A 13,453-nucleotide genomic window follows, 5' to 3' on the forward strand; every position below is an offset into this window, starting at 1 on the left:
TTAGGAACCCAACCTGGGTCCTTTGCAAGAGCAACTAGGGTTCTTATTTGCTGAGCCACCTCTCTGGCCTCCCCCCCAAGTCCCTGAAGAGTTTAATGGGCTGGACATAGGTGATGGCCATTCTGAGCTGTCACAAGAGCTGACATCATCCCAGGCAACCTCTGTAAAGCTACACTCTGCCCCTCAGATGGACTCAAGAGCTGGAAGGCCAGGCCAGGGTACTTTGCTTCCTGGAGTGTTTCTTAGCAGACACCAGGAACTGGATTCCTCTCTTCCCTGTAGTTTGTGAAGAAGTGGGTGGTAGAAAAGAAGATGGCACTCTGTGGGTAATCCTCCCTCCCCCTCCCCCCAGTTCTAAAAGAGACTTGTAGGAGGGATGGGAGCTCTTCTAAAACCAAAACTTTCACCTAACAAGTCAGTGATTCTGCCCTGTCCTATCTGCAGCAAGACTGACCTTCAAGGCTTTCCCAGAAAGTCCATAGCTTCCTCCATTCCACCCCACCCCACTTGCTTGCTGGGAGGGAGGCTTCCCACGTCAGACCAGACCCCCTCTCCATTCTCAGTGGCCCAAATTTAGAAATTTAGCCAAGTAAAGACACTCAAGGTAGGCAGCACCCCCCCAGGGCCACTGACTTCTCTTTCTCATACATCTTGCCACCTGCTTCTCCTCCCCAGGCTGCTGTGGGGTGGGAGGAGGTCCTGTGAGAGCAGGCTGAGCAGGGCTCTTGGAGTGCCTGTCACTCATTCCCAGGAGACTCTGGCTCTAAGGCTGCAGACTGTTCCTGGGTGGGCTCCTCAGCTAGGTCATTTTGGGGGATGTCCCAGGTCAGGTTTGTAGTAACCTTTGAGGCTCCCTCTGAGCTGGCTGGGGTTAGCTGCAGGGGCTGAGCCTTGAGGGATGCCAGGGTGGCCCTACTTAATGGCCTGGCAGTAGTGGGCACTGGAGACCAAGTGGGTTGCTTTTATTTTCCTCCCCTCGATGAACTGTCACAGGGAGGAAGAAAACCTGCAAAGAGAGAAACCAGAATGGCTTTTACACCCAGCCTCTGCCAGGAGCACCCAGAGTCCAGCTTGTACGTGGGGGACTGTAGGTGCCTCAGCTGGACGGTCACCTACTCTTTGGGAGACTGAAAGAAGAGAAGAAAGGTGACAGATTATTAGGTCGCTGGATGGGGAGAGTCTGGAGACTCATCACAGCAGATGCCAAACTGGTCCTTTGTAGAAAGGGGTTTCCTAGACTTGGTCCATTCATTTTTTTTTCCACAGTGACATCATGGATCTTAAACAGGAAGAGATTTTTAAGAGGTCATCTGGTCTAGGCCCCTTGCACGCTCACTGGTACTTTGTAGCTAAAATCCTCTGCCGGGTTTGTGGTAACAGGACAAATAAGCCCTTGTCTTCTGGTGGGGGAGTGCCGTCCAGATGCACACAGGTAGCAGCGGAGCCAGCCAAGACCTGGGAAAGCCTTAGTTCTTGCAGGTTTCCATGGAGAAGGTTCCCTGTTGTCTGTGTCATCCACTCCCTCGCTAAGGTGAAAACTTAGGCCCCACAAGCTTTCTGCTGCCCTTCCACTTCTGAGAGGAAGAGGTGCGCCTGACGCTCAGGATTGGTGGCAGGGGAAAGTGGCTACCAGAACACGGTGTGTTTCCTCAGTGGTTTTTCCTTCAAAGGAAAGCCTTCTGACTCATCTTAAGAAGCAACAACATCCAGACAGCAAAACACACCTGACTTTCCCTCAGCTCTGGAAGAACTCCTGAGTTTCCCATCATCCACCAAAACGGGAAAAGAGGCATGGTGGGCTAGGGCCAGAAAATTATGTCAGGGCCGTTTAAGAAAGGCAAGGAGGAGAAGGCCAGGGATGTGGCCTTAAGTCAAAGCTGCCCAACTTTGGCCTGAGTCGTGAGAATTCAACCCAAGAGCTTTTCATCTTTCAAGTAATGGTCATGTGAGCCCTTTATAGGGACGGGATTGGTTTCTCTATAACCTTCACGCTACGGGCAGGCTGGTGGCTTAGAACTCGTAACTCAGGGAGGCTGTTAGTAAATTGCCTCGGAGAGGATTGTGCATGTTTTACTGCACCCAAAGCCACCGTTTTCTTTGTGGAGGAAAGCGACTTGTGCCCTCTTCACCACGGCGCGCGGCGCGCGCGCGCACACACACACACACACACACACACACACACACACACACACACACACTTTCCTGGCAGGCTGGCTGGGTTTCCAAACATTTCGTCACCGTCTCCTCCTGACCTTGGTGTGCAAGGAACAAGCCGCGTGGCCCTGCTGGTTAGAGAAGAGCCATCGGGGGCTCAGGCCTAGGCTGGGGGTGGGGGTGGGGAGGGTGGCCGCAGCCTGGCAAGTGGAGGTAAGGTCTGCTGGAAATCCCCAGCCCCGGCAGCCGCGGGGAGGTTTGAAGACGCCTCCCCAGCCTTATTTGGTCGCAGGAAGTGGGCGGTGCGGAGCCTGCAGGCGCAGAGGCCGCCCCGAGACAGTTGTGCTGATGAAGTGGTAGAGCTGGTTCCTGCTCGCCGCCGTGCTGCGCGCTCCGGCCAGCCACTGGGCGCCCGGCGCTCCCAGCCTCGAGTTGTGCAATCCTTTGTAGCACGCCAGCGAGTCCTCCTTCGCTGTCGCCTCTCGCCCTCTCTCTCTCTCTCTCTTTTTTTTTTTTTTTTCAAGCTGTGAGCTCAACCGATGAGTCAGAGCCGTGCAATCCTGACACTGCATCGCAGGACTGGGGGTGACACGCAGGGAGGGAGAGCGCTCTCGAGGCGGACTGTGAGGGCGCGGGGCGCGCCGAGGCCGCCGTGTCGCGAGCAGCGGGTGACAGCACGCACGTCCCGCCCGGGGCCCCGCCAGTAAACTTGCCAGCTTCGGGAGGCGGGAGCCTGGAGCCGGGCTTAAGCCTCGCGAACGCCGCGCGGGGGAGGCGACGGCGCCTGTTTTGTTTTCAAAAGCCGGGAGTGCGTGCAGGCAGCAAGGGGCTGTTCCGAGGCGACCCGAGGCGGCGGCTCGCGGCGGAAGGAAGGGGGATCGCTGAGGCCGGAGGCCGAGCAGGAGAACCGGGTAAGTGGTGGTGCTCGGCGGGCGGGCGGGCGGCCGAGGCCTGCAGGCGGCGGCTGCAGCTCTGCACGCGCGGGGCCTCCGGCGGCCAACTTGTGCGGCCTGCGGGGCGGCGGGAGCGGGTGCGTGGGCCGCCGTCGGCCGCCTCCGCCCGCGCCCCGCGCCCCGCTGCTGCGTGTGCTGCGCAGCCCCGCCGTGTTTGTGCAAGCTACGCAGTTCGCCCGCGGCCCGCCCACCCGGGCGCGGCCCGGCTTGGAAAGCCCTCCCGAGCCTCCCCACGCCCGGTACCCGGCGGCTGGCGGGGGGGCGGGAGGGAGGACGGGGACCGCGGCTGCTGCTCCTGTGCGCGCGCGCGAGAGAGAGAGAGAGAGAGAGAGAGAGAGAAACGTGGTGACCGCAGGGACCCGCTGGCGTGCCGGGCCGGGGAGGCGCGACGAGAGGCTCGCGAGCTGCGAGAACTTGGAGCGGGCGCCCCTTCTCGTCCCAGCGTGCTGGGCGCTGTGTTGGCGCGGTGGGGTGGGGGACACTTTGCAGGGACGGACCTGCGGTGGGGTAGGGGGGCTGGGGACGGGGCCGAGACTGGAGAGGCCTAGGCTGGAGTGCTGAGCGCCCGCCGGCCGGAGGATGAGCGTGGAGCCGCCTCACCCCGCGCGCCCGGCGCTGCTGGTGCACCTCGGACCTGTCATCCGTCTCGCCCGCCCCCGCACGCCCGCGTCCCCGGCCCGGTGCTGTGTTTTATGGTGCTTGTCGTGAGCTTTGGAGCCCGGGTTCGTCTGGGCCCTGCATATGGCGGGCTCGGTGGAGTCAATCATTCCCCCGCCCCGCATGCTCTCACAATGAGGGGCATGTGGATCTCTGCTGCGCCCCCCATCCAGGCCTAAGAGAAAAGACTTTGGGAAGCTGAGAAACTTTAAGCACTTGGGGCTTTCAAGCCTCAGAACCAAGGCAGAACCTGGGGGAGGCGTCTGTCACCCAAGAGGGAGGCCACTGACTGTCCCAAACCATCTTCTGCCCCAGGCTGCTGGAAAGATGAAAGGGGAAGTTTCTTGCTTCGTTTTAAACTTTGTTAGCTGCAACTTCGGCGGCTACTTCCTGCTTCCACCATCCCACTTCGGACCTCTGTGCTCAGGGGAGGCAGGATAGGGGAGCAGTGGCTGGTCTCTGAGGCCACCGCGGCACGTGCGTGTGTGCAGGGGATCCAGGTGGCAGCTGTGGCTGGGGAGGGGAAAGGTGGCGTCATCCAGCACAGGGAGCCTGCTCTGGAAGGCTGGCTCATCCTCCCCCTATGGTTTTAGGACCGAGGGGGTTTGATGAAGACGGAGAATGGTATCGCTGACTCCCAACCCGGGGTGGGACCATCAGTCTTAGTTCAGAGCCACCCAGGGAAAGTACGTCCTATGCACCTTTAGCAGCAGAGAAATGCACCCTTTCGGTATGGTCAGATGACTCCAGAACCAAAAGGGACAGACAGACCTACGGTTGGGGGCCTCTCCTGCCTGCTGCTCCGCAGGGTGTAAACATTCAATTACTGTGATAAACTATCTCATTGCGCAGCCCTGGCCCAGGCTCCATTCTAATTGGATTGGCCCCTGGCTGGTTTCTCTGGGTTGTAACTCTCAGGGGTCAAGGGGTGAAGAGCCTGGAGAATGCCCCCAGGTTTGCAGCGAGCTCTGGGAAGGCCTGTCACTTGCCAGTGTGGCAGCCCCAAGCTGGGGCTTGGTTGCCCGGTAGAACCAACCCCCTACTCAGTTCTAGAAAGAGTTCCTTGGAGTGCCCACAAAGATGAAAGTTTAACTTTTAAACGTGAGGTTTCAAAAGCAGCCGTCGTGTTTGTCCCCGGGCTGCTGTTTTAATAAATGGAAGAGGGGCAGGTCACATACAGCTATAGATGCAGTTGAGGGCTTGTAGGACCCAGGGAAGGGCTCGCTGGAGCCGAGGCCTCTGGAAAAAGATGGGGTTAGGTCGAGGATAGAGCGTGCGCCTGGCTGGTTTCCTGTGGGCCCGGACCACAAATCTTTAGCCTTGTTTGTCACCCAAAAGAGAAGCTTGCTGAGAACATAAGTAGCTGGGAGACTCCTGCTTATCCCTTTGGTCCTGTTTCACATGTCACCCAAGGCCTTTTCTGAACACGGAACTGCTACTTTATCTGCATCACTGAGTCGGTAGTCTCGGAGGATCAACTCACCACAAGGATCCTGTGTTGGTTGGTAGCGCACCCCTCACCACTCCTGTGCATTTAGTATTGGGGAGCCTGTGTCTCTGCCATCCTGACCCCAAGGGTCAGTGAGAGCTGTGTGTATAGCCATTTCCTCTGGCCAGGACAGATTGGCACCCTTCCTGTGTGTGTCTGTATACTGGTTCGGGGACAGCTTGGGGGGGCCTGACTCATTGCAGACTGCAGGCAAGGCAGCCAGGGGTGGCTTTTGGTTAGAGAAATTGCTTCTGCACATCACGGTGCTGTGAGGCTAAAGGAAATGAAATTGCACCCTGGGCTGGGGCTAGGAGTGCAGAAATCCTCAGGCCTTAGTAAGGGGACCTGCATTTGCATTTGAAGCAGCATTCGGGACACTGAGACTGTGAGCTCATTTTATGAATCAGAGGCATTACAGCATCACCTCTGTGTTGGAGACTGCTCTTTGGAATCCAGATCACCCTCCTCCCACCCCAACACTTGCGCACCCTGACACAAGCTCTCACAGTCACACACTTGGAAACTGTGTGTGTGTGTGTGGGGGGGAACCATCAATTCAAATTCCAGAGCCATCAAGCAAAACTCGTCCACACCCACCTCCGCCTCCACGCTGGAACAGCCATTCCTGGATGGTGTGTGGACAGTCACCAGGCAGTGCCTGAAGGAAGCCTGGCGGGTGCATGGGCACGAGTGCTGAGTACCCAGGTTCACACTCCCCTCCTCCTGCAGCATGGTCTTGGGCATTGCCTAATTTCCTGAGCCTCGGTTTTCTTCTCTGTAAAATGGAGAGAATAGTACTTTGTACGGTTGCTGTAAAGTTGAGACAGGATTACATTTTGAATTGATGGGGTGATGGTAAGTAGGTTCGCAGTAGGTGCTAGCTAGCCATTCCCTAGGTGCAGGTCCAGCTCCCATTGGCCTTTCGTAGAGGGGGAAGGGTGGTGTAAGGAAACGAAGGGTGTCCTGCTTGTGGTAGGAAATCAGTGTCTGGGGCCCACTGCGTCTTGCTCAAATGAAGCTTATTTTCTAACTCCTTAGGTCTTGGGTTACAACTATTTTGGTTCACTCCAGGCCACCCAGGCCCATGCTGGTACAAGGGACGGTCTGTGGAGAGGAGGGTTGAGGGCTCAGCTTCCCAGAGGTCACATCATGCTCTGGGAGAACCTACCCTCCCAGGCCTCTGGCTGACACAGCTCACCTGGGCAGCCATAGATGGTTTGCAGCCTAGGACAAAGTACATTCTCTCTCTCTTTTTTTTTTTTTCTTCCCCTGAACCCTGACATTGTGACCTGGATGGAGGTTTGGGTGGAGCTGGGGTGGGCGTTGACCCACCAAAGAGCACTTTGGCCCTTTCCCCAACTGAAGAAGGGGTAGGGATGAGGTGAAACACTGAAATAGTGCATGGGAAGGAAGCTGCCCCGTGTCATTCAGCAGAGCCGAGGCTTTGATGGGGGAGATGCAGGTCATCCTACCAGAGCCTGTTGCTTACTGGGCTGCTGTGAATGGGGGGGGGGGGGCAGGACAAGTGGCCCATTGCTTCCCTGGCAGCTGTTGCTCTCTTCCTGGAATGGCGCCTCACTCGCACTGTGGCCAGCCCGGGAACGCGCTCCCTGCTGCCTTTGCCTTTCTCCCAGCCACAGGGAGCTTGTGGCTGAAGGGCCCTCCTTCCCTTCAAGCCTCAGGGAGGGGGAGGGGAGCAGCCTAGGTGAGATCTGTTCGCCGAAGCTGGAAGGGAGGGAAGTACTATGGCTTGCAGCCAGGCTGGGATTCCCTGAAGCCATCCAGATTCTTCTGGGAGATGAGCTTCGGAGAAGGAATGCGGGAAGGGGGATTTGGGCTTCAGCTTTTCCCCGAGTTGGGTAGGCAGAAGCCCTAAAGTTGCCAGCTGGGAAGGGAGAGCTCAGAAAGGGGGCTGACGCAGGTAAATTTGCCACTCTGCAGTGCAGGTGGGCCTCACGCTTCAAGCTCCTCCCAGCACACCCTCCCTTTCAGCCCGGGGCAGCTCCTGGGGCGAGCACCTGTGTCCTCACCTGACCTCACTGGGTCCAAGGCCCTGGTTGGCCTTAGTTCGCAATCCTGGGCTCCCCCAGCTTTGGGGAGTCCAGAGCTCGAAAACATCTGGGGGGTCATCTAGCTGAACGCCTTTCTCACCACATCGGGAGGCCAAGAAGTCTGAGTTGTGAGAAGAGGGGGGTGTGTGCCTACATCCGGTGTCTGTCCTCAAGCCTTACCAGTTTGGAAGTTGGAAGAACCCAGAGGAGTACTGTCTAAGCTCCTGGGTGTGGCTTAACCTACTGGCCCCATAATTATTTACGTGTGTGTGTGTGTGTGTGTGTGTGTGTGTGTGTGTGTGTGTTCGTGTTGAGAGTGCGTGCATGCACTGGAGTTGGGGAGCTGGTTCTAAGTGAAAGCAGAAGTATTCATGCTTCTACATGAATCACACACGTAGGATCTGACAGTGACAGCTAGGAAAAGAAGAAAGGGTGTAAGGCCCCCTCTACGTGGTGGCTGCTGGTGGCCTTCTGATCCCTTCCATATTTCTAGTGGCAGTTTTTCCTCGCAGGCTCTGGGCAGAAGTGCCCAAAATAATCAGGCTGGTACTTGCACTTGTGGGACCTTCACTGCCACGGCTGGCTGCTGGGCAGACTTGCTTACTTTTGAAAGCAGGCGTAAGTAACATCTGCCGTCCCTGTTCCCACTTCCCCAGGCCACCCTTCGCCAGCCTCCCCCAGGCTGTGGCGCCTCCCCTTTTATTGCTGTTCTTACAGTGAGCCTGGGAGGGTGGTGGCTCATCTGCGGGCAAGCCCCACCAGTGTTCTCTGGGAAATACTTTTGTCCCACTGTGTCCCTGCAGTCCGTGCTGGCACGGTTGAGTCTAGAGGAGGCCTGTGCTGCGTGTGCTCTGGAATTCTTGCCAGCCCTCTCTCCTGAGTCTGTTGGCCAGATGTCCTGCATGTCTGCAGAGCCCCACACTGTTGGTGGGACTCCTCGTCTCCTTGTTCTGCCCAGAGCTGCTGTCAGCCAGCTGTGGAGCTGAAAAGAGGCAAGCCATTCGTTTCTTCCAGGCCCAGCGAAAGGGAGAAGGAAATAGCATTTATCCAGTCCCCACTTCGCGCAGGCACTTCATCTGCGTGTTACCTCATCTGATCCTGCAGGCACTTCCATACTGCTAGGCCCACTTACTGATAAGGAGGCTGAGGCTCACGAAAGCTGGTGCTGGGAGAGGTGGTCCACAGTTTGGCCTAAGAAGCTCCACTCTTTTTGTGACTCTTTCCATATGCACAGGGGAACGGCGCCTCACACCCATGGAATGTAGTGAGACGGTAGACATTGGGACATCATCAGACGGATTGGTAGGGGAGATATTTGGGGCCGAGGGGGGCGGGAAAGATCCTTCTGTGCCTCCCTCCCCATACACTTCACTTACAGGGCAACCAGAAACCCATTTTGGGTCTGGGGTTCCCTGGGCTATTCACTCAGGCTTGGAAGGGGTGATGAGGCTTGATTTAGGCCTTCCAACTGTTTCCTCTCCCAAATGTACCCCAGCCTCTACCATCCTAAGAAAAATTCTGGAGACCGTAGACTAGGGTCTGGGTGGGATTTTGGTCTTCCTACTGCTGGGTTTGACCATAGGCCCTGTCATTCCTGTTGTCTTGGCCCAGGTCCCAGAGTGCCTGGTTTGTGTGTACTTGGGGCTTAGGCTGAATGTACTGCGGGTGCCTGGCGTGGCATGCCAAAGGCCTCTGGGTGTATTTCAGGAACAATAAAGAATAAATCACCATAGGAGAAAAGGCTGTACAGCAGCTGCTCAAAGACAGGAGAAATGCAAGGAATGTGCCAGCATTTGGCAGAGGTCCTGCATCTTGACCGGGGCCTGAGAAAGGGCCTGAGAAAAGGCCTGATGCTTGACTTGGTGTTTGGGTGAGAAAGATGGGCAGCTCTCTACACCTACCCTGCAGACCTTTTAAGAGGTTCGGGACAGCCATGCTGGGAACCCAGCATTCCTGGCAGCTGGTGTTTGTGCTTCTAGGTCACTGGGAACATCGGGGAATGCATTCACCTCCATTTTTTATTCTTGCCTCAGGCAAGCAGACACCAATATCCTTCATGCCTAGCCCGGCAACCAGATGGGTCTTGTCCCTCTTGAGAGCAGGAAAGCCAGGAAAACCTGGGGTGGATGAAGGCTTATGACCCCATACACCAGGCTCCCAGCTTCATGAGCCAAACAGTTGTCAAGGACCTGGCAGGTCTGAAGGGGTGCTGTACTGGCTTGAATAAGAATGTCCCCCTCCCTCCAGGCTCATCTGTTGGAATGCTTAGTCACCAGGGAGTGGCACTGTTTGAAAAGGATTAGGGGGTGTGGCCTTATTAGAGGAAGTGTGTCATTGGAGGTAGACTTATCAATTTGTAAGTCCAAGCGAGGCCCAGTGTCTCTCTCTTCCTGCTGCCTGTGGATCTGGATGTAGAACAGCTCAGCTACCTCTCCTGCACCATGTCTTCCGGCATGTCACCATGCTCCCCACCATTACTAATAAGGGACTAAACCTCTGGAACTGTAAGCCAGCCCCGAGTAAATAAATGCTTTCTCTTATAAGAGTTGCTTTGGTCGTGGTGTCTCTTCACACCTGCCTAAAACAGGTGCCAAATGTGAGGGCATCCGCTGGGCAGCCCTAACCACAGCTCTGTTCACATAGTCATCTGTGTGTCCTTAGGGCAAGTGACCATGGGCTCACGGTCAGTTTACCTCTCTGGGCCTTGGTTTCATCGGCCACAAAGCAGGGGTTTCTGCTGAGATCTTGGGAGTCTGTGGTTCCTAGGCTCCCTCTCCCTCATTTAGCATGTGCCATGAGCAGCTTTTATTTACAAACCTAAGTTCAGAAGACGCAATAGAACCCATGCAGAGATGTGCTTGCCTGGGACTTGATCAGATGCTCAGTGTCCATAGGAACCCAAGGATGGAACTGATTGGACTCAGGCTTCAGGGCATCAGGGGGAGGGATAAGAACTTGAGCCTTATGGGCATTTGGGGTATCTGGTGGCCTGGGGAGGGCAGGCTTTATTTTGAAGCCACTTGCTTGCGGGGGTAATGCTGGAGAGGATGGGAAGCTGCGGCTCCTGAGGGGAAAGACACGGCTCTTCCATAGGATCCCCAGGCAGCGGGCATCGCCGTAGCCTCTCCAGAGCCACTCACCTACTGGGTCTTTCCCAGCCAGCCACACTTGTAAGAGCATCATCGTCTCACAGTCTTCAGGGAGAAGCGGTATCTCCGGAGGCTTCTGTTCGCCTGGCTTTCCTGTCATCCGTTTCAAACAGCTCGGTGGCATCCAAACCAGAGGCTAAGCATGAGACTCTGAGGAAAAAGTTTGTAGGAAGAGACAGGCAGTCTCGGCTCCAGTCCTGGGCTTGCCACCTTGCTCCTGTGACCTTTGACCCCTTAGAATTTTACAGGTCTGTTGGTGGAAAAGAGGGAGGGGGAGACGTCTGCTTTGTGAGGACGAAGCAGGAGTTTTCAGCACTGTGTTTGCACGGCAGCTCCCTCAATGGACGTGTTTGTGTAGTGGTGTGGTTGACCTTGGCTCCAGCTTTTCCCCCAGTGTCTTGCCAAGAACTGGGCCTTCTTAAATGAAGGCATAAAGCATTGTTTTTGAAGTCCTTGCCTCCGGAGCCCGGCTCTGTTCCCGGCCATGTATCTGAAGACAAATTTCTTTCTCTGGATTACTGAGCTGAATGAGGAGGTAGGTCAGATGAACATGGACAGCCCTCGATACTTAGAACCGCTTCAGCTTTCCCAGCTGAGCTCTGCTTTGCTAGGTGGCTCTGGAGAGAGGCCCAGGCTATCCGGATGTGGTGAGAGGCCTTTACCTGACTGAGGTCCTGCTGACCTGCAGCTTCCAGCCTAACCTCTGCATGCTCTCCCCACGGCCTGTGTACCATCTGGGCTCTCTCACTTTCAGGAGCTTTTCATCAGCACCCACCCCCAGTCGGGGAATATTTCTAGAGGATTTGGATCATTTCTTGAGAGGGGTGTTATACACCACACCACACCCTGGCTGAAAATGCTCCCCGGGAAGAGCGGCCTTGGGATGGGGTTGGGAGGAAAGGCCGAGGCCACCTGGCTTTGTAGACTTCTCAAAAGTAGTGTCCGTTCCTTCTGGGAACCACAGGTGTGGTAGGGTGCGAAGAGGGGGCCCTTGGAGGCAGACAACATCTGGAACTTGATTCTGCCACACTCAGCAGAGCCTGAGCTAACCTCAGTGGAAAGGATGGGGTCCCTCCTCATGGGGCTGGCGAGGATGGCTTTAATGAGTCAGGGTTTGCAAAGCGTCTGGTTCAGGTGAGTGTCCTGTGAATGTTAGCTCCTGTCTTTTGGGAAGCACGTACATTTAGGGTATTCTGTAGACTGACCACAGAGTGGAAATACCGGCCTGTGGCCATTTTTTTTCCCCAAGGAAAAAAGCAAAGCTGCAAGATGATCTGTTGAATGCAAAGGCTGCTTCATCCTGAAGCTATTTAACATCCCCTACCCCCCTTTTTGAGACAGGGTATCACTGTGTATCTCTGGCGGGCCTAGAACTCATTATGTGGGCCAGGCTGGCCTCGAACTCACAGAAATCCCCCTCCCTCTATATACCGAGTACTCGGATTAACAGTGTGCACCACCACACCTGGCTTTGTGAAAGCTATTTTAATTCTGGGCTCAGGCTTGGGGTCAGGATCAGTGTGTCTGGCGTGAGGAAAGGGCAAGAAAATGCCTACACGATTGCAGAAGTTGAAGATGTACCATGCGTGAAGAGGGGTGAGGTGGCGTTTACAAACCGGGGGAGTAGAACAGGCCTTTGAACTTCTGTTTTCTGCAAATTCCTCAAATTTATTATCTGCTTTCTAATCTTCGGTCATTTTAATCAAAAGAACGAACTTGGTATGATTTCAGTCCTTTTAAATTTATTAAGACTTCCTTGATTTATGATCGTCCCTAGCGCACGTGCTCTCTGAAGAGAGTATATGGTATTGTCGTCGGGCAAGTGACGCCTGGATGACGGTCGTTTTCTTGTTGATCTCCTGTTTAATTGTATTGTCCATTTTTGAAAATGGAATGTTGAGTCTGGGTTTGCGGATTCACTTCTTTATTTATCCCAGCACTTGAGAGTTTGAGCCATGGGATTGCATTGAGTTCTAGAAACCTTGTCTCAAAAAAAAAAAATAAAATAAAATAAAATAAGAAGTAGTATATTGAAGTCTTTGATGATAACTGTTGAATTGACTGCTTTTCCCTTCAATTCTGGCAGCGTTTGCTTCATGGTTTTGTTTCGTAGTTGTCAGGTACCTGTATGTTTATAACCAGTAGTTTCTTGATGGACCATCATTGTTACCGTGACATATTTTTGCTTTGTCTCTAGTAACAGTTTTTGTCTAAAGATGGGGGACGGTTGTTTGTTTTTTGTGTGTGTGTTTGCTTGTTTGTTGGTTTTTTTTTCTGTGTAGCCCTGGCTGTCTTAGACTCGCTTTGTAGACCAGGCTGGCTTTGAATTCACAGAGATCCACCTGACTCTGCCTCCCTGTGCGCTGGGACTACAGGCTTACCCCACTGATCCCAGCTTTAAGATCAGTTTTACTCAAATACTGTGCGGTCCTTCCAGTTCTCCTTTGGGTGCTATTTGTATTGTATTTTTTTATTTCATTCTTTTATCTTTTATCTACTTTTTTGGTGTGTATGTTTATTTTGCGAATGTATTAAGTGTTCATGTGTGTGTAGGGGTGTATGTGTGTGTGTGCCAGATGTGTGTGAAGGTCAGAGGTCAGCATCAGAGAGTGCCCTCTCACTATCTTATTTTTTGAGACAGATCTCTCACTGAAGCTGGAGCTCACTGATTTGGCCAGACTGGCTGGCCTGCTGGCCCCAGGGATCGACTTGTGTCCACCTCCCCAGCCTTGGGGGCTATGTGCACGGCTTCGTTCAGTTTTTTTTTTTTTTTTTTTTATGTGGGTGCTGGACATCTGAACTCAGGCCCTCACGCTTACAGCAATCAGTGAGAGCCATCTTCCCAGCACCTCTTTTCTGTCCTTTCTCTTGCGGTGGGGTGGGGCTGAGACAAAGTCTCACTATGTAGCCTTGGAAGGCCTGAAACTCACTAGATAGACCAGGTTGGCCTCCAACTCATAGAGAGCTGCCTGCCCCTGCCTCTCACAGTGCCAGCATCTG

At 54.6% G+C, this 13,453-nt stretch overlaps 1 protein-coding gene across 1 annotated transcript in view; it reads left to right on the forward strand.

The window, feature by feature from the left end:
- The first annotated feature begins 2,527 nt into the window (after positions 1 to 2,527).
- Positions 2,528 to 13,453, forward strand: part of Mideas (mitotic deacetylase associated SANT domain protein) — a 41,170-nt gene continuing 30,244 nt past the window's right edge. The window contains 1 exon segment of the mRNA XM_055592947.1: positions 2,528 to 3,065. The gene's annotated coding sequence lies outside the window, so the exon portion shown is untranslated.

This window comes from Psammomys obesus, unplaced genomic scaffold, assembly GCF_907164565.1.
Source record: "Psammomys obesus unplaced genomic scaffold, mPsaObe1.curated_primary_1811, whole genome shotgun sequence".
In the NCBI taxonomy this organism is placed as follows: domain Eukaryota; kingdom Metazoa; phylum Chordata; class Mammalia; order Rodentia; family Muridae; genus Psammomys; species Psammomys obesus.